The sequence below is a fragment of the Vidua macroura genome, assembly GCF_024509145.1.
Source record: "Vidua macroura isolate BioBank_ID:100142 chromosome W unlocalized genomic scaffold, ASM2450914v1 whyW_random_scaffold_30, whole genome shotgun sequence".
Taxonomy (NCBI): Eukaryota; Metazoa; Chordata; class Aves; order Passeriformes; family Viduidae; genus Vidua; species Vidua macroura.
In genome coordinates this window covers 6,239,733-6,261,544 of record NW_026530534.1, presented here as the reverse complement: position 1 = coordinate 6,261,544, position 21,812 = coordinate 6,239,733, and positions in this window count along the sequence as shown.

The following is a 21,812-nucleotide window of genomic DNA, read 5'->3' as shown; positions in this document are numbered from 1 at the left end:
TAGGCTCGGGAAGCTTGGTCTCCCTGCCGAGGTCAGGTCGAACGTCCCTGCCGAGCCTTACACTCGAACTCCGGCCAAGCCCCCTTGCCTGACTCTCCTACTAGGCTTGGGAAGCTTGGTCTCCCTGCCGAGGTAAGGTCGAACGTCCTGCCGAGCCTTACACTCGAACTCCGGCCAAGCCCCCTTGCCTGACTCTCCTACTAGGCTTGGCAAGCTTGGTCTCCCTTCCGAGGTAAGGTCGACCGTCCTGCCGCGCCTTACACTCGAAATCCAGATAAGCCCCCTTGCCTGACTCTCCTACTAGGCTTGGGAAGCTTGGTCTCCCTGCCGAGGTAAGGTCGAACGTCCTGCCGAGCCTTACACTCGAACTCCGGCCAAGCCCCCTTGCCTGACCCTACTAGGCTTGGGAAGCTTGGTCTCCCTGCCGAGGTAAGGTCGAACGTCCTGCCGAGCCTTACACTCGATCTCTGGCCAAGCCCCCTTGCCTGACTCTCCTACTAGGCTTGGGAAGCTTGGTCTCCCTGCCGAGGTAAGGTCGAACGTCCTGCCGAGCCTTAGACTCAAACTCCGGCCAAGCCCCCTTGCCTGACCCTACTAGGCTGGGCAAGCTTGGTCTCCCTGCCGAGGTAAGGTCGAACGTCCTGCCCAGCCTTACACTCGAACTCCGGCCAAGCCCCCTTGCCTGACTCTCCGACTAGGCTTGGGAAGCTTGGTCTCCCTGCCGAGGTAAGGTCAAATGTCCTGCCGAGCCTTACACTCGAACTCCGGCCAAGCCCCCTTGCCTGCCCCTACTAGGCTTGGGAAGCTTGGTCTCCCTGCCGGGGTAAGGTCGAACGTCCTGCCCAGGCTTACACTCGAACTCCGGCCAAGCCCCCTTGCCTGACTCTCCTACTAGGCTTGGGAAGCTTGGTCTCCCTGACGAGGTAAGGTCGAACGCCCTGCCAAGCCTTACATTCGAACGCCGGCCAAGGCCCCTTTCCTGACCCTACTAGGCTCGGGAAGCTTGGTCTCCCTGCCGAGGTCAGGTCGAACGTCCCTGCCGAGCCTTACACTCGAACTCCGGCCAAGCCCCCTTGCCTGACTCTCCTACTAGGCTTGGGAAGCTTGGTCTCCCTGCCGAGGAAAGGTCGAACGTCCTGCCGAGCCTTACACTCGAACTCCGGACAAGCCCCCTTGCCTGACTCTCCTACTAGGCTTGGCAAGCTTGGTCTCCCTTCCGAGGTAAGGTCGACCGTCCTGCCGCGCCTTACACTCGAACTCCGGATAAGCCCCCTTGCCTGACTCTCCTACTAGGCTTGGGAAGCTTGGTCTCCCTGCCGAGGTAAGGTCGAACGTCCTGCCGAGCCTTACACTCGAACTCCGGCCAAGCCCCCTTGCCTGACCCTACTAGGCTTGGGAAGCTTGGTCTCCCTGCCGAGGTAAGGTCGAACGTCCTGCCGAGCCTTACACTCGATCTCTGGCCAAGCCCCCTTGCCTGACTCTCCTACTAGGCTTGGGAAGCTTGGTCTCCCTGCCGAGGTAAGGTCCAACGTCCTGCCGAGCCTTACACTCGAACTCTGGCCAAGCCCCCTTGCCTGACTCTCCTACTAGGCTTGGGAAGCTTGGTCTCCCTGCCGAGGTAAAGTCGAACGTCCTGCCGAGCCTTACACTCGAACTCCGGCCAAGCCCCCTTGCCTGACTCTCCTACTAGGCTTGGGAAGCTTGGTCTCCCTGCCGAGGCAAGTTCGAACGTCCTGCCGAGCCTTACACTCGAACTCCGGACAAGCCCCCTTGCATGACCCTACTAGGCTTGGGAAGCTTGGTCTCCCTGCCGAGGTAAGGACGAACGTCCTGCCCAGCCTTACACTCGAACTCCGGCCAAACCCCCTTGCCTGACTCTCCTACTAGGCTTGGCAAGCTTGGTCTCCCTGCCGGGGTAAGGTCGAACGTCCTGCCTAGGCTTACACTCGAACTCCGGCCAAGCCCCCTTGCCTGACTCTCCTACTAGGCTTGGGAAGCTTGGTCTCCCTGCCGAGGTAAGGTTGAATGTCATGCCCAGCCTTACACTCGAACTCCGGCCAAGCACCCTTGCCTGACTCTCCGACTAGGCTTGGGAAGCTTGGTCTCCCTGGCGAGGTAAGGTCGAACGTCCTGCCGAGCCTTACACTCAGACTCCGGCCAAGCCCCCTTGCCTGCCCGTACTAGGCTTGGGAAGCTTGGTCTCCCTGCCGAGGTAAGGTCGAACGTCCTGCCGAGCCTTACACTCGATTTTTGGCCAAGCCCCCTTGCCTGACTCTCCGACTAGGCTTGGGAAGCTTGGTCTCCCTGCCGAGGTAAGGTCGAACGTCCTGCCGAGCCTTACACTCGAACTCCGGCCAAGCCCCCTTGCCTGACTCTCCTACTAGGCTTGGGAAGCTTGGTCTCCCTGCCGAGGTAAAGTCGAACGTCCTGCCGAGCCTTACACTCGAACTCCGGCCAAGCCCCCTTGCCTGACTCTCCTACTAGGCTTGGGAAGCTTGGTCTCCCTGCCGAGGCAAGGTCGAACGTCCTGCCGAGCCTTACACTCGAACTCCGGACAAGCCCCCTTGCATGACCCTACTAGGCTTGGGAAGCTTGGTCTCCCTTCCGAGGTAAGGTCGAACGTCCTGCCGAGCCTTACACTCGAACTCCGGCCAAGCCCCCTTGCCTGACTCTCCTACTAGGCTTGGGAAGCTTGGTCTCCCTGCCGAGGTAAGGTCGAACGTCCTGCCGAGCCTTAGACTCAAACTCCGGCCAAGCCCCCTTGCCTGACCCTACTAGGCTGGGCAAGCTTGGTCTCCCTGCCGAGGTAAGGTCGAACGTCCTGCCCAGCCTTACACTCGAACTCCGGCCAAGCCCCCTTGCCTGACTCTCCGACTAGGCTTGGGAAGCTTGGTCTCCCTGCCGAGGTAAGGTCAAATGTCCTGCCGAGCCTTACACTCGAACTCCGGCCAAGCCCCCTTGCCTGCTCCTACTAGGCTTGGGAAGCTTGGTCTCCCTGCCGAGATAAGGTCGAACGTCCTGCCGAGCCTTACACTCGAATTCCGGCCAAGCCCCCTTTCCTGACTCTCCTACTAGGCTTGGGAGGCATGGTCTCCCTGCCGAGGTAAGGTCAAACGTCCTGCCGCGCCTTACACTCGAACTCCAGCCAAACCCCCTTGCCTGACTCTCCAACTAGGCTTGGGAAGCTGGGTCCCCTGCCGAGGTAAGGTCGAACGTCCTGCCCAGCCTTACACTCGAACTCCGGACAAGCCCCCTTGCCTGACTCTCCTACTAGGCTTGGGAAGCTTGGTCTCCCTGCCGAGGTAAGGTCAAACGTCCTGCCCAGCCTTACACTCGAACTCCGGCCAAGCCCCCTTGCCTGACTCTCCGACTAGGCTTGGGAATCTTGGTCTCCCTGCCGAGGTAAGGTCTAACGTCCTGCCCAGCCTTACACTCGAACTCCGGCCAAGCCCCCTTGCCTGACTCTCCGACTAGGCTTGGGAAGCTTGGTCTCCCTGCCGAGGAAAGGTCGAACGTCCTGCCCAGCCTTACACTTGAACTCCGGCCAAGCCCCCTTGCCTGACCCTACTAGGCTCGGGAAGCTTGGTATCCCTGCCGCGGTAAGGTCAAATGTCCTGCCGAGCCTTACACTCGAACTCCGGCCAAGCCCCCTTTCCTGCCCCTACTAGGCTTGGGAAGATTGGTCTCCCTGCCGAGGTAAGGTCGAACGTCCTGCCGAGCCTTACACTTGAACGCCGGCCAAGCCCCCTTGCCTGACCCTTCCAGGCTCGGGAAGCTTGGTCTCCCAGGCGAGGTAAGGTCGAACATCCTGCCGAGCCTTACACTCGAACTCCGGCCAAGCCCCCTTGCCTGACTCTCCTACTAGGCTTGGGAAGCTTGGTCTCCCTGCCGAGGTACGGTCGAACGTCCTGCCAAGCCTTACACTCGAACTCTGGCCGAGCCCCCTTGCCTGACTCTCCTACTAGGCTTGGGAAGCTTGGTCTCCCTGACGAGGTAAGGTCAAACGTCCTGCCCAGCCTTACACTCGAACTCTGGCCAAGCCCCTTTGCCTGCCCCTACTAGGCTTGGGAAGCTTGGTCTCCCTGCCGAGGTAAGGTCGAACGTCCTGCCCAGCCTTACACTCGAACTCCGGCCAAACCCCCTTGCCTGACTCTCCTACTAGGCTTGGCAAGCTTGGTCTCCCTGCCGGGGTAAGGTCGAACGTCCTGCCCAGGCTTACACTCGAACTCCGGCCAAGCCCCCTTGCCTGACTCTCCTACTAGGCTTGGGAAGCTTGGTCTCCCTTCCGAGGTAAGGTCGAACGTCCTGCCGAGCCTTACACTCGAACTCCGGCCAAGCCCCCTTGCCTGACTCTCCTACTAGGCTTGGGAAGCTTGGTCTCCCTGCCGAGGTAAGGTCGAACGTCCTGCCGAGCCTTAGACTCAAACTCCGGCCAAGCCCCCTTGCCTGACCCTACTAGGCTGGGCAAGCTTGGTCTCCCTGCCGAGGTAAGGTCGAACGTCCTGCCCAGCCTTACACTCGAACTCCGGCCAAGCCCCCTTGCCTGACTCTCCGACTAGGCTTGGGAAGCTTGGTCTCCCTGCCGAGGTAAGGTCAAATGTCCTGCCGAGCCTTACACTCGAACTCCGGCCAAGCCCCCTTGCCTGCCCCTACTAGGCTTGGGAAGATTGGTCTCCCTGCCGAGGTAAGGTCGAACGTCCTGCCCAGTATTACACTCGAACTCCGGCCAAGCCCCCTTGCCTGACTCTCCTACTAGGCTTGGGAAGCTTGGTCTCCCTGCCGGGGTAAGGTCGAACGTCCTGCCCAGGCTTACACTCGAACTCCGGCCAAGCCCCCTTGCCTGACTCTCCTACTAGGCTTGGGAAGCTTGGTCTCCCTGACGAGGTAAGGTCGAACGCCCTGCCAAGCCTTACATTCGAACGCCGGCCAAGGCCCCTTTCCTGACCCTACTAGGCTCGGGAAGCTTGGTCTCCCTGCCGAGGTCAGGTCGAACGTCCCTGCCGACCCTTACACTCGAACTCCGGCCAAGCCCCCTTGCCTGACTCTCCTACTAGGCTTGGGAAGCTTGGTCTCCCTGCCGAGGAAAGGTCGAACGTCCTGCCGAGCCTTACACTCGAACTCCGGCCAAGCCCCCTTGCCTGACTCTCCTACTAGGCTTGGCAAGCTTGGTCTCCCTTCCGAGGTAAGGTCGACCGTCCTGCCGCGCCTTACACTCGAACTCCGGATAAGCCCCCTTGCCTGACTCTCCTACTAGGCTTGGGAAGCTTGGTCTCCCTGCCGAGGTAAGGTCGAACGTCCTGCCGAGCCTTACACTCGAACTCCGGCCAAGCCCCCTTGCCTGACCCTACTAGGCTTGGGAAGCTTGGTCTCCCTGCCGAGGTAAGGTCGAACGTCCTGCCGAGCCTTACACTCGATCTCTGGCCAAGCCCCCTTGCCTGACTCTCCTACTAGGCTTGGGAAGCTTGGTCTCCCTGCCGAGGTAAGGTCCAACGTCCTGCCGAGCCTTACACTCGAACTCTGGCCAAGCCCCCTTGCCTGACTCTCCTACTAGGCTTGGGAAGCTTGGTCTCCCTGCCGAGGTAAAGTCGAACGTCCTGCCGAGCCTTACACTCGAACTCCGGCCAAGCCCCCTTGCCTGACTCTCCTACTAGGCTTGGGAAGCTTGGTCTCCCTGCCGAGGCAAGTTCGAACGTCCTGCCGAGCCTTACACTCGAACTCCGGACAAGCCCCCTTGCATGACCCTACTAGGCTTGGGAAGCTTGGTCTCCCTGCCGAGGTAAGGACGAACGTCCTGCCCAGCCTTACACTCGAACTCCGGCCAAACCCCCTTGCCTGACTCTCCTACTAGGCTTGGCAAGCTTGGTCTCCCTGCCGGGGTAAGGTCGAACGTCCTGCCTAGGCTTACACTCGAACTCCGGCCAAGCCCCCTTGCCTGACTCTCCTACTAGGCTTGGGAAGCTTGGTCTCCCTGCCGAGGTAAGGTCGAACGTCCTGCCCAGCCTTACACTCGAACTCCGGCCAAGCCCCCTTGCCTGCCCGTACTAGGCTTGGGAAGCTTGGTCTCCCTGCCGAGGTAAGGTCGAACGTCCTGCCGAGCCTTACACTCGATCTTTGGCCAAGCCCCCTTGCCTGACTCTCCGACTAGGCTTGGGAAGCTTGGTCTCCCTGCCGTGGTAAGGTCGAACGTCCTGCCGAGCCTTACACTCGAACTCCGGCCAAGCCCCCTTGCCTGACTCTCCTACTAGGCTTGGGAAGCTTGGTCTCCCTGCCGAGGTAAAGTCGAACGTCCTGCCGAGCCTTACACTCGAACTCCGGCCAAGCCCCCTTGCCTGACTCTCCTACTAGGCTTGGGAAGCTTGGTCTCCCTGCCGAGGCAAGGTCGAACGTCCTGCCGAGCCTTACACTCGAGCTCCGGACAAGCCCCCTTGCATGACTCTCCTACTAGGCTTGGGAAGCTTGGTCTCCCTGCCGAGGTAAGGTCGAACGTCCTGCCGAGCCTTAGACTCAAACTCCAGCCAAGCCCCCTTGCCTGACCCTACTAGGCTGGGCAAGCTTGGTCTCCCTGCCGAGGTAAGGTCGAACGTCCTGCCCAGCCTTACACTCGAACTCCGGCCAAGCCCCCTTGCCTGACTCTCCGACTAGGCTTGGGAAGCTTGGTCTCCCTGCCGAGGTAAGGTCAAATGTCCTGCCGAGCCTTACACTCGAACTCCGGCCAAGCCCCCTTGCCTGCCCCTACTAGGCTTGGGAAGCTTGGTCTCCCTGCCGAGATAAGGTCGAACGTCCTGCCGAGCCTTACACTCGAATTCCGGCCAAGCCCCCTTTCCTGACTCTCCTACTAGGCTTGGGAGGCATGGTCTCCCTGCCGAGGTAAGGTCAAACGTCCTGCCGCGCCTTACACTCGAACTCCAGCCAAACCCCCTTGCCTGACTCTCCGACTAGGCTTGGGAAGCTGGGTCCCCTGCCGAGGTAAGGTCGAACGTCCTGCCCAGCCTTACACTCGAACTCCGGACAAGCCCCCTTGCCTGACTCTCCTACTAGGCTTGGGAAGCTTGGTCTCCCTGCCGAGGTAAGGTCAAACGTCCTGCCCAGCCTTACACTCGAACTCCGGCCAAGCCCCCTTGCCTGACTCTCCGACTAGGCTTGGGAATCTTGGTCTCCCTGCCGAGGTAAGGTCTAACGTCCTGCCCAGCCTTACACTCGAACTCCGGCCAAGCCCCCTTGCCTGACTCTCCGACTAGGCTTGGGAAGCTTGGTCTCCCTGCCGAGGAAAGGTCGAACGTCCTGCCCAGCCTTACACTTGAACTCCGGCCAAGCCCCCTTGCCTGACCCTACTAGGCTCGGGAAGCTTGGTATCCCTGCCGCGGTAAGGTCAAATGTCCTGCCGAGCCTTACACTCGAACTCCGGCCAAGCCCCCTTTCCTGCCCCTACTAGGCTTGGGAAGATTGGTCTCCCTGCCGAGGTAAGGTCGAACGTCCTGCCGAGCCTTACACTTGAACGCCGGCCAAGCCCCCTTGCCTGACCCTTCCAGGCTCGGGAAGCTTGGTCTCCCAGGCGAGGTAAGGTCGAACATCCTGCCGAGCCTTACACTCGAACTCCGGCCAAGCCCCCTTGCCTGACTCTCCTACTAGGCTTGGGAAGCTTGGTCTCCCTGCCGAGGTACGGTCGAACGTCCTGCCAAGCCTTACACTCGAACTCTGGCCGAGCCCCCTTGCCTGACTCTCCTACTAGGCTTGGGAAGCTTGGTCTCCCTGACGAGGTAAGGTCAAACGTCCTGCCCAGCCTTACACTCGAACTCTGGCCAAGCCCCTTTGCCTGCCCCTACTAGGCTTGGGAAGCTTGGTCTCCCTGCCGAGGTAAGGTCGAACGTCCTGCCCAGCCTTGCACTCGAACTCCGGCCAAACCCCCTTGCCTGACTCTCCTACTAGGCTTGGCAAGCTTGGTCTCCCTGCCGGGGTAAGGTCGAACGTCCTGCCCAGGCTTACACTCGAACTCCGGCCAAGCCCCCTTGCCTGACTCTCCTACTAGGCTTGGGAAGCTTGGTCTCCCTGCCGAGGTAAAGTTGAACGTCATGCCCAGCCTTACACTCGAACTCAGGCCAAGCCCCCTTGCCTGAGTCTCCTACTAGGCTTGGGAAGCTTGGTCTCCCTGCCGAGGTAAGGTCGAACGTCCTGCCGAGCCTTACACTCAGACTCCGGCCAAGCCCCCTTGCCTGCCCGTACTAGGCTTGGGAAGATTGGCCTCCCTGCCGAGGTAAGGTCGAACGTCCTGCCCAGCCTTACACTCGAACTCCGGCCAAGCCCCCTTCCCTGACTCTCCTACTAGGCTTGGGAAGCTTGGTCTCCCTGCCGAGGTAAGGTCGAATGTCCTGCCGAGCCTTACACTTGAACTCCGGCCAAGCCCCCTTGCCTGACTCTCCTACTAGTCTTGGGAAGCTTGGTCTCCCTGCCGAGGTAAGGTCGAACGTCCTGCCGAGCCTTAAACTCGAACGCCGGCCAAGCCCCCTTGCCTGACCCTTCCAGGCTCGGGAAGCTTGGTCTCCCAGGCGAGGTAAGGTCGAACGTCCTGCCGAGCCTTACACTCGAACTCCGTACAAGCCCCCTTGCCTGACTCTCCTACTAGGCTTGGGAAGCTTGGTCTCCCTGCCGAGGTACGGCCGAACGTCCTGCCAAGCCTTACACTCGAACTCCGGCCAAACCCCCTTGCCTGACTCTCCTACTAGGCTTGGCAAGCTTGGTCTCCCTGGCGAGGTAAGGTCGAACGTCCTGCCGAGCCTTACACTCGAACTCTGGCCAAGCCCCCTTGCCTGACTCTCCTACTAGGCTTGGGAATCTTGGTCTCCCTGCCGAGGTAAAGTCGAACGTCCTGCCGAGCCTTACACTCGAACTCCTGCCAAGCCCCCTTGCCTGACTCTCCTACTAGGCTTGGGAAGCTTGGTCTCCCTGCCGAGGTAAGGTCGAACGTCCTGCCGAGCCTTACACTCGAACTCCGGACAAGCCCCCTTGCATGACCCTACTAGGCTTGGGAAGCTTGGTCTCCCTTCCGAGGTAAGGTCGAACGTCCTGCCGAGCCTTACACTCGAACTCCGGCCAAGCCCCCTTGCCTGACTCTCCTACTAGGCTTGGGAAGCTTGGTCTCCCTGCCGAGGTAAGGTCGAACGTCCTGCCGAGCCTTAGACTCAAACTCCGGCCAAGCCCCCTTGCCTGACCCTACTAGGCTGGGCAAGCTTGGTCTCCCTGCCGAGGTAAGGTCGAACGTCCTGCCCAGCCTTACACTCGAACTCCGGCCAAGCCCCCTTGCCTGACTCTCTGACTAGGCTTGGGAAGCTTGGTCTCCCTGCCGAGGTAAGGTCAAATGTCCTGCCGAGCCTTACACTCGAACTCCGGCCAAGCCCCCTTGCCTGCCCCTACTAGGCTTGGGAAGCTTGGTGTCCCTGCCGAGGTAAGGTCGAACGTCCTGCCGAGCCTTACACTCGAACTCCGGCCAAGCCCCCTTGCCTGACTCTCCTACTAGGCTTGGGAGGCATGGTCTCCCTGCCGAGGTAAGGTCAAACGTCCTGCCGCGCCTTACACTCGAACTCCGGCCAAGCCCCCTTGCCTGACTCTCCGACTAGGCTTGGGAAGCTGGGTCTCCCTGCCGAGGTAAGGTCGAACGTCCTGCCCAGCCTTACACTCGAACTCCGGACAAGCCCCCTTGCCTGACTCTCCTACTAGGCTTGGGAAGCTTGGTCTCCCTGCCGAGGTAAGGGCAAACGTCCTGCCCAGCCTTACACTCGAACTCCGGCCAAGCCCCCTTGCCTGACTCTCCGACTAGGCTTGGGAATCTTGGTCTCCCTGCCGAGGTAAGGTCTAACGTCCTGCCCAGCCTTACACTCGAACTCCGGCCAAGCCCCCTTGCCTGACTCTCCGACTAGGCTTGGGAAGCTTGGTCTCCCTGCCGAGGAAAGGTCGAACGTCCTGCCCAGCCTTACACTTGAACTCCGGCCAAGCCCCCTTGCCTGACCCTACTAGGCTCGGGAAGCTTGGTATCCCTGCCGCGGTAAGGTCAAATGTCCTGCCGAGCCTTACACTCGAACTCCGGCCAAGCCCCCTTTCCTGCCCCTACTAGGCTTGGGAAGATTGGTCTCCCTGCCGAGGTAAGGTCGAACGTCCTGCCCAGTATTACACTCGAACTCCGGCCAAGCCCCCTTGCCTGACTCTCCTACTAGGCTTGGGAAGCGTGGTCTCCCTGCCGAGGTAAGGTCAAATGTCCTGCCGAGCCTTACACTTGAACTCCGGCCAAGCCCCCTTGCCTGACTCTCCTACTAGTCTTGGGAAGCTTGCTCTCCCTGCCGAGGTAAGGTCGAACGTCCTGCCCAGCCTTACACTCGAACTCCGGCCAAGCCCCCTTGCCTGACTCTCCTACTAGGCTTGGGAATCTTGGTCTCCCTGCCGAGGTAAGGTCGAACGTCCTGCCGCGCTTTACACTCGAACTCCGGCCAAGCACCCTTGCCTGACTCTCCGACTAGGCTTGGGAAGCTTGCTCTCCCTGCCAATGTAAGGTCGAACGTCCTGCCCAGCCTTACACTCGAACTCCGGCCAAGACACCTGGCCTGACTGTCCGACTAGGCTTGGGAAGCTTGGTCTCCCTGCCGAGGTAAGGTTGAACGTCATGCCCAGCCTTCCACTCGAACTCCGGCCAAGCCCCCTTGCCTGAGTCTCCTACTAGGCTTGGGAAGCTTGGTCTCCCTGCCAAGGTAAGGTCGAACGTCCTGCCGAGCCTTACACTCAGACTCCGGCCAAGCCCCCTTGCCTGCCCGTACTAGGCTTGGGAAGATTGGCCTCCCTGCCCAGGTAAGGTCGAACGTCCTGCCCAGCCTTACACTCGAACTCCGGCCAAGCCCCCTTCCCTGACTCTCCTACTAGGCTTGGGAAGCTTGGTCTCCCTGCCGAGGTAAGGTCGAATGTCCTGCCGAGCCTTACACTCGAACTCCGGCCAAGCCCCCTTGCCTGACTCTCCTACTAGGCTTGGGAAGCTTGGTCTCCCTGCCGAGGTAAGGTCGAATGTCCTGCCGAGCCTTACACTCGAACTCCGGCCAAGCCCCCTTGCCTGACTCTCCTACTAGGCTTGGGAAGCTTGGTTTCCCTGCCGAGGTAAGGTCGAACGTCCTGCCGAGCCTTACACTCGAACGCCGGCCAAGCCCCCTTGCCTGACCCTTCCAGGCTCGGGAAGCTTGGTCTCCCAGGCGAGGTAAGGTCGAACGTCCTGCCGAGCCTTACACTCGAACTCCGTACAAGCCCCCTTGCCTGACTCTCCTACTAGGCTTGGGAAGCTTGGTCTCCCTGCCGAGGTAAGGTCAAACGTCCTGCCGCGCCTTACACTCGAACTCCAGCCAAACCCCCTTGCCTGACTCTCCTACTAGGCTTGGCAAGCTGGGTCCCCTGCCGAGGTAAGGTCGAACGTCCTGCCCAGCCTTACACTCGAACTCCGGCCAAGCCCCCTTGCCTGACTCTCCGACTAGGCTTGGGAATCTTGGTCTCCCTGCCGAGGTAAGGTCTAACGTCCTGCCCAGCCTTACACTCGAACTCCGGCCAAGCCCCCTTGCCTGACTCTCCGACTAGGCTTGGTAAGCTTGGTCTCCCTGCCGAGGAAAGGTCGAACGTCCTGCCCAGCCTTACACTTGAACTCCGGCCAAGCCCCCTTGCCTGACCCTACTAGGCTCGGGAAGCTTGGTATCCCTGCCGCGGTAAGGTCAAATGTCCTGCCGAGCCTTACACTCGAACTCCGGCCAAGCCCCCTTTCCTGCCCCTACTAGGCTTGGGAAGATTGGTCTCCCTGCCGAGGTAAGGTCGAACGTCCTGCCCAGTATTACACTCGAACTCCGGCCAAGCCCCCTTGCCTGACTCTCCCACTAGGCTTGGGAAGCTTGGTCTCCCTGCCGAGGTAAGGTCAAATGTCCTGCCGAGCCTTACACTTGAACTCCGGCCAAGCCCCCTTGCCTGACTCTCCTACTAGTCTTGGGAAGCTTGCTCTCCCTGCCGAGGTAAGGTCGAACGTCCTGCCCAGCCTTACACTCGAACTCCGGCCAAGCCCCCTTGCCTGACTCTCCTACTAGGCTTGGGAAGCTTGGTCTCCCTGCCGAGGTAAGGTCGAACGTCCTGCCGCGCTTTACACTCGAACTCCGGCCAAGCACCCTTGCCTGACTCTCCGACTAGGCTTGGGAAGCTTGCTCTCCCTGCCAAGGTAAGGTCGAACGTCCTGCCCAGCCTTACACTCGAACTCCGGCCAAGACACCTGGCCTGACTGTCCGACTAGGCTTGGGAAGCTTGGTCTCCCTGACGGGGTAAGGTCGAACGTCCTGCCCAGGCTTACACTCAAACTCCGGCCAAGCCCCTTTGCCTGCCCCTACTAGGCTTGGGAAGCTTGGTCTCCCTGCCGAGGTAAGGTCGAACGTCCTGCCCAGACTTACACTCGAACTCCGGCCAAACCCCCTTGCCTGACTCTCCTACTAGGCTTGGCAAGCTTGGTCTCCCTGGCGGGGTAAGGTCGAACGTCCTGCCCAGGCTTACACTCGAACTCCGGCCAAGCCCCCTTGCCTGACTCTCCTACTAGGCTTGGGAAGCTTGGTCTCCCTGCCGAGGTAAGGTTGAACGTCATGCCCAGCCTTCCACTCGAACTCCGGCCAAGCCCCCTTGCCTGAGTCTCCTACTAGGCTTGGGAAGCTTGGTCTCCCTGCCGAGGTAAGGTCGAACGTCCTGCCGAGCCTTACACTCAGACTCCGGCCAAGCCCCCTTGCCTGCCCGTACTAGGCTTGGGAAGATTGGCCTCCCTGCCGAGGTAAGGTCGAACGTCCTGCCCAGCCTTACACTCGAACTCCGGCCAAGCCCCCTTCCCTGCCTCTCCTACTAGGCTTGGGAAGCTTGGTCTCCCTGCCGAGGTAAGGTCGAATGTCCTGCCGAGCCTTACACTCGAACTCCGGCCAAGCCCCCTTGCCTGACTCTCCTACTAGTCTTGGGAAGCTTGGTCTCCCTGCCGAGGTAAGGTCGAACGTCCTGCCGAGCCTTACACTAGAACGCCGGCCAAGCCTCCTTGCCTGACCCTTCCAGGCTCGGGAAGCTTGGTCTCCCTGGCGAGGTAAGGTCGAACGTCCTGCCGAGCCTTACACTCGAACTCCGTACAAGCCCCCTTGCCTGACTCTCCTACTAGTCTTGGGAAGCTTGGTCTCCCTGCCGAGGTAGGGCCGAACGTCCTGTCAAGCCTTACACTCGAACTCTGGCCAAGCCCCCTTGCCTGACTCTCCTACTAGGCTTGGGAATCTTGGTCTCCCTGCCGAGGTAAGGTCGAATGTCCTGCCGAGCCTTACACTCGAACTCCGGCCAAGCCCCCTTCCCTGACTCTCCTACTAGGCGTGGGAAGCTTGGCCTCCCTGCCGAGGTAAGGTCGAATGTCCTGCCGAGCCTTACACTCGAACTCCGGCCAAGCCCCCTTGCCTGACTCTCCTACTAGGCTTGGGAAGCTTGGTCTCCCTGCCGAGGTAAGGTCGAACGTCCTGCCGAGCCTTACACTCGAACGCCGGCCAAGCCCCCTTGCCTGACCCTTCCAGGCTCGGGAAGCTTGGTCTCCCAGGCGAGGTAAGGTCGAACGTCCTGCCGAGCCTTACACTCGAACTCCGTACAAGCCCCCTTGCCTGACTCTCCTACTAGGCTTGGGAAGCTTGGTCTCCCTGCCGAGGTAAGGTCAAACGTCCTGCCGCGCCTTACACTTGAACTCCAGCCAAACCCCCTTGCCTGACTCTCCTACTAGGCTTGGCAAGCTGGGTCCCCTGCCGAGGTAAGGTCGAACGTCCTGCCCAGCCTTACACTCGAACTCCGGCCAAGCCCCCTTGCCTGACACTCCGACTAGGCTTGGGAATCTTGGTCTCCCTGCCGAGGTAAGTCCAACGTCCTGCCAAGCCTTACACTCGAACTCCGGCCAAGCCCCCTTGCCTGACTCTCCGACTAGGCTTGGGAAGCTTGGTCTCCCTGCCGAGGAAAGGTCGAACGTCCTGCCCAGCCTTACACTTGAACTCCGGCCAAGCCCCCTTGCCTGACCCTACTAGGCTCGGGAAGCTTGGTATCCCTGCCGCGGTAAGGTCAAATGTCCTGCCGAGCCTTACACTCGAACTCCGGCCAAGCCCCCTTTCCTGCCCCTACTAGGCTTGGGAAGATTGGTCACCCTGCCGAGGTAAGGTCGAACGTCCTGCCCAGTATTACACTCCAACTCCGGCCAAGCCCCCTTGCCTGACTCTCCTACTAGGCTTGAGAAGCTTGGTCTACCTGCCGAGGTAAGGTCAAATGTCCTGCCGAGCCTTACACTTGAACTCCGGCCAGGCCCCCTTGCCTGACTCTCCTACTAGGCTTGGGAAGCTTGGTCTCCCTGCCGAGGTAAGGTCGAACGTCCTGCCGCGCTTTACACTCGAACTCCGGCCAAGCACCCTTGCCTGACTCTCCGACTAGGCTTGGGAAGCTTGCTCTCCCTGCCAAGGTAAGGTCGAACGTCCTGCCCAGCCTTACACTCGAACTCCGGCCAAGACACCTGGCCTGACTGTCCGACTAGGCTTGGGAAGCTTGGTCTCCCTGCCGGGGTAAGGTCGAACGTCCTGCCCAGGCTTACACTCGAACTCCGGCCAAGCCCCCTTGCCTGACTCTCCTACTAGGCTTGGGAAGCTTGGTCTCCCTGCCGGGGTAAGGTCGAACGTCCTGCCGAGCCTTACACTCGAACGCCGGCCAAGCCCCCTTGCCTGACCCTTCCAGGCTCGGGAAGCTTGGTCTCCCAGGCGAGGTAAGGTCGAACGTCCTGCCGAGCCTTACACTCGAACTCCGTACAAGCCCCCTTGCCTGACTCTCCTACTAGGCTTGGGAAGCTTGGTCTCCCTGCCGAGGTAAGGTCAAACGTCCTGCCGCGCCTTACACTCGAACTCCAGCCAAACCCCCTTGCCTGACTCTCCTACTAGGCTTGGCAAGCTGGGTCCCCTGCCGAGGTAAGGTCGAACGTCCTGCCCAGCCTTACACTCGAACTCCGGCCAAGCCCCCTTGCCTGACTCTCCGACTAGGCTTGGGAATCTTGGTCTCCCTGCCGAGGTAAGGTCTAACGTCCTGCCCAGCCTTACACTCGAACTCCGGCCAAGCCCCCTTGCCTGACTCTCCGACTAGGCTTGGGAAGCTTGGTCTCCCTGCCGAGGAAAGGTCGAACGTCCTGCCCAGCCTTACACTTGAACTCCGGCCAAGCCCCCTTGCCTGAAACTACTAGGCTCGGGAAGCTTGGTATCCCTGCCGCGGTAAGGTCAAATGTCCTGCCAAGCCTTACACTCGAACTCCGGCCAAGCCCCCTTTCCTGCCCCTACTAGGCTTGGGAAGATTGGTCTCCCTGCCGAGGTAAGGTCGAACGTCCTGCCCAGTATTACACTCGAACTCCGGCCAAGCCCCCTTGCCTGACTCTCCCACTAGGCTTGGGAAGCTTGGTCTCCCTGCCGAGGTAAGGTCAAATGTCCTGCCGAGCCTTACACTTGAACTCCGGCCAAGCCCCCTTGCCTGACTCTCCTACTAGTCTTGGGAAGCTTGCTCTCCCTGCCGAGGTAAGGTCGAACGTCCTGCCCAGCCTTACACTCGAACTCCGGCCAAGCCCCCTTGCCTGACTCTCCTACTAGGCTTGGGAAGCTTGGTCTCCCTGCCGAGGTAAGGTCGAACGTCCTGCCGCGCTTTACACTCGAACTCCGGCCAAGCACCCTTGCCTGACTCTCCGACTAGGCTTGGGAAGCTTGCTCTCCCTGCCAAGGTAAGGTCGAACGTCCTGCCGAGCCTTACACTCGAACTCCGGCCAAGACACCTGGCCTGACTGTCCGACTAGGCTTGGGAAGCTTGGTCTCCCTGACGGGGTAAGGTCGAACGTCCTGCCCAGGCTTACACTCGAACTCCGGCCAAGCCCCTTTGCCTGCCCCTACTAGGCTTGGGAAGCTTGGTCTCCCTGCCGAGGTAAGGTCGAATGTCCTGCCCAGACTTACACTCGAACTCCGGCCAAACCCCCTTGCCTGACTCTCCTACTAGGCTTGGCAAGCTTGGTCTCCCTGGCGGGGTAAGGTCGAACGTCCTGCCCAGGCTTACACTCGAACTCCGGCCAAGCCCCCTTGCCTGACTCTCCTACTAGGCTTGGGAAGCTTGGTCTCCCTGCCGAGGTAAGGTTGAACGTCATGCCCAGCCTTCCACTCGAACTCCGGCCAAGCCCCCTTGCCTGAGTCTCCTACTAGGCTTGGGAAGCTTGGTCTCCCTGCCGAGGTAAGGTCGAACGTCCTGCCGAGCCTTACACTCGAACTCCGTACAAGCCCCCTTGCCTGACTCTCCTACTAGTCTTGGGAAGCTTGGTCTCCCTGCCGAGGTACGGCCGAACGTCCTGTCAAGCCTTACACTCGAACTCTGGCCAAGCCCCCTTGCCTGACTCTCCTACTAGGCTTGGGAATCTTGGTCTCCCTGCCGAGGTAAGGTCGAATGTCCTGCCGAGCCTTACACTCGAACTCCGGCCAAGCCCCCTTGCCTGACTCTCCTACTAGGCTTGGGAAGCTTGGTCTCCCTGCCGAGGTAAGGTCGAATGTCCTGCCGAGCCTTACACTCGAACTCCGGCCAAGCCCCCTTGCCTGACTCTCCTACTAGGCTTGGGAAGCTTGGTCTCCCTGCCGAGGTAAGGTCGAACGTCCTGCCGAGCCTTACACTCGAACGCCGGCCAAGCCCCCTTGCCTGACCCTTCCAGGCTCGGGAAGCTTGGTCTCCCAGGCGAGGTAAGGTCGAACGTCCTGCCGAGCCTTACACTCGAACTCCGTACAAGCCCCCTTGCCTGACTCTCCTACTAGGCTTGGGAAGCTTGGTCTCCCTGCCGAGGTAAGGTCAAACGTCCTGCCGCGCCTTACACTCGAACTCCAGCCAAACCCCCTTGCCTGACTCTCCTACTAGGCTTGGCAAGCTGGGTCCCCTGCCGAGGTAAGGTCGAACGTCCTGCCCAGCCTTACACTCGAACTCCGGCCAAGCCCCCTTGCCTGACACTCCGACTAGGCTTGGGAATCTTGGTCTCCCTGTTGAGGTAAGTCCAACGTCCTGCCAAGCCTTACACTCGAACTCCGGCCAAGCCCCCTTGCCTGACTCTCCGACTAGGCTTGGGAAGCTTGGTCTCCCTGCCGAGGAAAGGTCGAACGTCCTGCCCAGCCTTACACTTGAACTCCGGCCAAGCCCCCTTGCCTGACCCTACTAGGCTCGGGAAGCTTGGTATCCCTGCCGCGGTAAGGTCAAATGTCCTGCCGAGCCTTACACTCGAACTCCGGCCAAGCCCCCTTTCCTGCCCCTACTAGGCTTGGGAAGATTGGTCACCCTGCCGAGGTAAGGTCGAACGTCCTGCCCAGTATTACACTCGAACTCCGGCCAAGCCCCCTTGCCTGACTCTCCTACTAGGCTTGAGAAGCTTGGTCTCCCTGCCGAGGTAAGGTCAAATGTCCTGCCGAGCCTTACACTTGAACTCCGGCCAAGCCCCCTTGCCTGACTCTCCTACTAGTCTTGGGAAGCTTGCTCTCCCTGCCGAGGTAAGGTCGAACGTCCAGCCGAGCCTTACACTCGAACTCCGGCCAAGCCCCTTTGCCTGCCCCTACTAGGCTTGGGAAGCTTGGTCTCCCTGCCGAGGTAAGGTCGAACGTCCTGCCCAGCCTTACACTCGAACTCCGGCCAAACCCCCTTGCCTGACTCTCCTACTAGGCTTGGCAAGCTTGGTCTCCCTGGCGGGGTAAGGTCGAACGTCCTGCCCAGGCTTACACTCGAACTCCGGCCAAGCCCCCTTGCCTGACTCTCCTACTAGGCTTGGGAAGCTTGGTCTCCCTGCCGAGGTAAGGTTGAACGTCATGCCCAGCCTTACACTCGAACTCCGGCCAAGCCCCCTTGCCTGAGTCTCCTACTAGGCTTGGGAAGCTTGGTCTCCCTGCTGAGGTAAGGTCGAACGTCCTGCCGAGCCTTACACTCAGACTCCGGCCAAGCCCCCTTGCCTGCCCGTACTAGGCTTGGGAAGATTGGCCTCCCTGCCGAGGTAAGGTCGAACGTCCTGCCCTGCCTTACACTCGAACTCCGGCCAAGCCCCCTTCCCTGACTCTCCTACTAGGGTTGGGAAGCTTGGTCTCCCTGCCGAGGTAAGGTCGAATGTCCTGCCGAGCCTTACACTCGAACTCCGGCCAAGCCCCCTTGCCTGACTCTCCTACTAGGCTTGGGAAGCTTGGTCTCCCTGCCGAGGTAAGGTCGAACGTCCTGCCGAGCCTTACACTAGAACGCCGGCCAAGCCCCCTTGCCTGACCCTTCCAGGCTCGGGAAGCTTGGTCTCCCAGGCGAGGTAAGGTCGAACGTCCTGCCGAGCCTTACACTCGAACTCCGGCCAAGCCCCCTTGCCTGACTCTCCTACTAGTCTTGTGAAGCTTGGTCTCCCTGCCGAGGTACGGCCGAACGTCCTGTCAAGCCTTACACTCGAACTCTGGCCAAGCCCCCTTGCCTGAGTCTCCTACTAGGCTTGGGAATCTTGGTCTCCCTGCCGAGGTAAAGTCGAACCTCCTGCCGAGCCTTACACTCGAACTCCTGCCAAGCCCCCTTGCCTGACTCTCCTACTAGGCTTGGGAAGCTTGGTCTCCCTGCCGAGGCAAGGTCGAACGTCCTGCCGAGCCTTACACTCGAACTCCGGACAAGCCCCCTTGCATGACCCTACTAGGCTTGGGAAGCTTGGTCTCCCTTCCGAGGTAAGGTCGAACGTCCTGCCGAGCCTTACACTCGAACTCCGGCCAAGCCCCCTTGCCTGACTCTCCTACTAGGCTTGGGAAGCTTGGTCTCCCTGCCGAGGTAAGGTCGAACGTCCTGCCGAGCCTTAGACTCAAACTCCGGCCAAGCCCCCTTGCCTGACCCTACAAGGCTGGGCAAGCTTGGTCTCCCTGCCGAGGTAAGGTCGAACGTCCTGCCCAGCCTTACACTCGAACTCCGGCCAAGCCCCCTTGCCTGACTCTCCGACTAGGCTTGGGAAGCTGGGTCTCCCTGCCGAGGTAAGGGCAAACGTCCTGCCCAGCCTTACACTCGAACTCCGGCCAAGCCCCCTTGCCTGACTCTCCTACTAGGCTTGAGAAGCTTGGTCTCCCTGCCGAGGTAAGGTCTAACGTCCTGCCCAGCCTTACACTCGAACTCCGGCCAAGCCCCCTTGCCTGACTCTCCGACTAGGCTTGGGAAGCTTGGTCTCCCTGCCGAGGTAAGGTCGAACGTCCTGCCCAGCCTTACACTTGAACTCCGGCCAAACCCCCTTGCCTGACTCTCCTACTAGGCTTGGCAAGCTTGGTCTCCCTGCCGGGGTAAGATCGAACGTCCTGCCCAGGCTTACACTCGAACTCCGGCCAAGCCCCCTTGCCTGACTCTCCTACTAGGCTTGGGAAGCTTGGTCTCCCTGCCGAGGTAAGGTTGAACGTCATGCCCAGCCTTACACTCGAACTCCGGCCAAGCCCCCTTGCCTGAGTCTCCTACTAGGCTTGGGAAGCTTGGTCTCCCTGCCGAGGTAAGGTCGAACGTCCAGCCGAGCCTTACACTCAGACTCCGGCCAAGCCCCCTTGCCTGCCCGTACTAGGCTTGGGAAGATTGACCTCCCTGCCCAGGTAAGGTCGAACGTCCTGCCCAGCCTTACACTCGAACTCCGGCCAAGCCCCCTTCCCTGACTCTCCTACTAGGCGTGGGAAGCTTGGTCTCCCTGCCGAGGTAAGGTCGAATGTCCTGCCGAGCCTTACACTCGAACTCCGGCCAAGCCCCCTTGCCTGACTCTCCTACTAGGCTTGGGAAGCTTGGTCTCCCTGCCGAGGTAAGGTCGAATGTCCTGCCGAGCCTTACACTCGAACTCCGGCCAAGCCCCCTTCCCTGACTCTCCTACTAGGCTTGGGAAGCTTGGTCTCCCTGCCGAGGTAAGGTCGAACGTCCTGCCGAGCCTTACACTTGAACGCCGGCCAAGCCCCCTTGCCTGACCCTTCCAGGCTCGGGAAGCTTGGTCTCCCAGGCGAGGTAAGGTCGAACATCCTGCCGAGCCTTACACTCGAACTCCGTACAAGCCCCCTTGCCTGACTCTCCTACTAGGCTTGGGAAGCTTGGTCTCCCTGCCGAGGTACGGTCGAACGTCCTGCCAAGCCTTACACTCGAACTCTGGCCGAGCCCCCTTGCCTGACTCTCCTACTAGGCTTGGGAAGCTTGGTCTCCCTGACGAGGTAAGGTCGAACGTCCTGCCCAGCCTTACACTCGAAGTCTGGCCAAGCCCCTTTGCCTGCCCCTACTAGGCTTGGGAAGCTTGGTCTCCCTGCCGAGGTAAGGTCGAACGTCCTGCCGAGCCTTACACTCGAACGCCGGCCAAGCCCCCTTGCCTGACCCTTCCAGGCTCGGGAAGCTTGGTCTCCCAGGCGAGATAAGGTCGAACGTCCTGCCGAGCCTTACACTCGAACTCCGTACAAGCCCCCTTGCCTGACTCTCCTACTAGGCTTGGGAAGCTTGGTCTCCCTGCCGAGGTACGGCCGAACGTCCTGCCAAGCCTTACACTCGAACTCCGGCCAAACCCCCTTTCCTGACTCTCCTACTAGGCTTGGCAAGCTTGGTCTCCCTGGCGAGGTAAGGTCGAACGTCCTGCCGAGCCTTACACTCGAACTCTGGCCAAGCCCCCTTGCCTGACTCTCCTACTAGGCTTGGGAATCTTGGTCTCCCTGCCGAGGTAAGGTCGAACGTCCTGCCGAGCCTTACACTCGAACTCCTGCCAAGCCCCCTTGCCTGACTCTCCTACTAGGCTTGGGAAGCTTGGTCTCCCTGCCGAGGAAAGGTCGAACGTCCTGCCGAGCCTTACACTCGAACTCCGGACAAGCCCCCTTGCATGACCCTACTAGGCTTGGGAAGCTTGGTCTCCCTTCCGAGGTAAGGTCGAACGTCCTGCCGAGCCTTACACTCGAACTCCGGCCAAGCCCCCTTGCCTGACTCTCTGACTAGGCTTGGGAAGCTTGGTCTCCCTGCCGAGGTAAGGTCAAATGTCCTGCCGAGCCTTACACTCGAACTCCGGCCAAGCCCCCTTGCCTGCCCCTACTAGGCTTGGGAAACTTGGTCTCCCTGCCGAGGTAAGGTCGAACGTCCTGCCGAGCCTTACACTCGAACTCCGGCCAAGCCCCCTTTCCTGACTCTCCTACTAGGCTTGGGAGGCATGGTCTCCCTGCCGAGGTAAGGTCAAACGTCCTGCCGCGCCTTACACTCGAACTCCGGCCAAGCCCCCTTGCGTGACTCTCCGACTAGGCTTGGGAAGCTGGGTCTCCCTGCCGAGGTAAGGTCGAACGTCCTGCCCAGCCTTACACTCGAACTCCGGACAAGCCCCCTTGCCTGACTCTCCTACTAGGCTTGGGAAGCTTGGTCTCCCTGCCGAGGTAAGGTCAAACGTCCTGCCCAGCCTTACACTCGAACTCCGGCCAAGCCCCCTTGCCTGACTCTCCGACTAGGCTTGGGAATCTTGGTCTCCCTGCCGAGGTAAGGTCTAACGTCCTGCCCAGCCTTACACTCGAACTCCGGCCAAGCCCCCTTGCCTGACTCTCCGACTAGGCTTGGGAAGCTTGGTCTCCCTGCCGAGGAAAGGTCGAACGTCCTGCCCAGCCTTACACTTGAACTCCGGCCAAGCCCCCTTGCCTGACCCTACTAGGCTCGGGAAGCTTGGTATCCCTGCCGCGGTAAGGTCAAATGTCCTGCCGAGCCTTACACTCGAACTCCGGCCAAGCCCCCTTTCCTGCCCCTACTAGGCT